The sequence below is a fragment of the Pinus tabuliformis genome, chromosome 4_1 (genome assembly GCF_031772625.1).
Source record: "Pinus tabuliformis cultivar Carrire ecotype Pingquan chromosome 4_1, CPIR1, whole genome shotgun sequence".
NCBI classification, from domain to species: Eukaryota; Viridiplantae; Streptophyta; class Pinopsida; order Pinales; family Pinaceae; genus Pinus; species Pinus tabuliformis.
In genome coordinates, this window is record NC_142303.1 from 76,318,024 (window position 1) to 76,320,784 (window position 2,761).

Here is a 2,761-nt window from a genome sequence, read left to right on the forward strand (position 1 = left end):
CATTTTAAAAGGGGTTAGCGGGAGTTGAACTCACGTCGGGTGGGTGGTTAGCTCACCCTATGCGGCGATCCCATAACCCATAATAATAAACGAACCAAAAAAACATGCCAAGTTAAGAAAAAGATGGGTGGGCCATGGGTTGGAACCTGGCCCACTCCCAACCAACTTTCCACCACTACCAATGCGCCACATGGTGCCTCATTGCTTAATCTGCCCACAACATATATTTAAACCAATCCTTCTCATTTGCCCCTGGGAACGAAGGTCGAGCAGATGAAATGGAGGCTGAGAGAAGAAGGGTAGAACCTTGAAATAGTGACCAAGGCATAACCTTGACGAATTTTGTTTTTAGATAGGGGGAACCTTGAACAAATATTCCTTTTGCAAAATGTTGAGGAATCTTTAGATTCCCTTAGAGGTTGATTTTTTATCAAAGCGGAATCATCCCGACTTTATACTCATTTTTCTTAGAATTTCATAAGGAGTACACTGGTGAGATCATATTTATCATCTGAGTAGCAGATCTTTAGTAAACTTGCAGAGAGAAATCTTTGTGGAATCTTTGAGATTCCCTAGAGGCCCACAAATGAAAGTTTCAGAATCAGGCCAAATTTATACTCATTTTACTCATTTTTTGGTAAGGATAACATTGGTGAAGTTAGATTCATTATCTGAGTAGTGAATTTTCTACCATATCCAGAAAGGAATCTTGAGGGGAACCTTTGAGATTCCCCGGTGCCTAGAATTGACAGTGTAAGAAAAAGGTCGAGTTTACAGTCATTTGACATGATCTTGCAGGAAAAATTCAATGATGTAGTCCATTTCTTCAGCAGAGCTGAGCATTTTTAGGCCATCCCTAGAAGTGGAGGTATATGATGCAATGATGACATGTCTTTCTTTTGATTTTCTTAGATTATGGTTTTGATGTTGAGATTCTTGTTTACCATTCTGTTGGTGGATACTTGTATGCCACTTCATGTAAGAATTTGATACCTTGTCATGCTAAGGGAGGGCTCATATAAGTGAGAGTTCTTATAGGAGAATGTCTTAAGGAGAGACATGCCACTCTAGTTGAGGGAGTTTATCCTTGTAATGACAAATAATACACCATGTACTCATCATCATCTTGCAACATTTAATGAAGTAACCTCTCCACTCTTGCAATCGGGCCCAAATACATAATGTACACTAGGTGAACTTTATTATCAACTTGTGTGCATTATTCGATTTGATGGCTATCATTATGTCTCATCTTCTTTAAAGTATGCACATGTGGTTTTTCATACTCTTTCACATGCAATTTTGCTAACATCATAGAAGTAAAAGATTTTGGTTAGTTCTGATAGTGGAGAGAATCCAAATCACTTGAAGAGTTTGCTTCATCCATAAAATGTGTGTGCAACAAGTGGCTGCTGCTATATATTCAACTTTAGTGGTGGACAAAGAAATATAACTTTTTTCTTTATTGCACAACAATCTCCCAAAAAGTGAGTTTCTCTTGAAGTACTTTTCCTATCATCAATACTACCAACCCAATCAACATCAGTAAAAGTAATCAAATTGAAATGTTTACCTTTGGGATACCATAATCCATAGTCAAGAGTGCCTTGAAGGTACTTGAAGATCCTCTTTACAACATTAAGATGAGTCTCCTTGGGATTAGCTTGAAATCTTGAGACCAATCCTACAACTTGCATAATATCAGGTCTAGAAGTAGTTAGATACAATAAGCTACCAATCATCGAATGATACATAGATATATTTACTTTTGGTGATTCATCATCTTTGCTCAATTTACAACCTGTTGCCATAGGAGTGCATGATGGTTTGCAATATTCCATGCCAAATTGTTTTAATTTCTCTCTAAGATACTTTGATTGAGAAATGAAAATTCCTTTATCATCTTGAATAACTTGAAAACCAAGAAAGAAAGTAAGCTCACCCAATACTAACATCTGGAATTATTTTTGCATTCCTTGTGCAAAATTTTGGCCCATATTCTCCAAATCGCTCCCAAAAAGAATATCATCTACATACACAACAATTATTAGAAAATGATCACCTTAAAATTTGATATATAAATTGTTGTCTGTGGATCCCTTTTCGAAACCTTGTAGTCATAGATGTTTTTATAGATTCACATACCATGCTATTGGAGCTTGTTTCAAGCCATAAAGAACCTTTTTACAACCTACAAACTAGATTCTCATCATCACATAATAAGAAATTTTCAGGCTACTCTATGTAAAATTCCTCTTCTACATCATCATTCAAGGAGGATGATTTTACATCCATTTGATAAATTTTAATTTTCTTGTAGCATGGAAAGGCCAGAACCATTCTTATAGCTTCTAATCTAGATACACATGCAAAAGTTTCATCAAAATAAATACCTTCTACCTACGTATACCCTTTACAAGTCTTGCTTTGTTTCTTACCACTTTCCCTTCTTTATCTAGCTTGTTCTTGAACACCCACTTGGTTCCATTGATGTTTTTGTCCTTTGGCCTTGACACAAACTCCCATTTATTGTCTTCTCAATGTAATCTAATTCTTCATTCATTGCTTTGACCAAAAGTTGAACTTCTCTAGCCTCATTGAGGCTTTTGGGCTCTATTTGAGACAATAGTGCATAGGTATTTCTTTATTCTTCCTCTTCTTCATAAATTTCTTGGTCCTCATATTCTATGAAATCATGATCAGCTGCAACATATTTGGAATCATTATATTTAGGAAAATCTTCATCAACAACAATATCAAT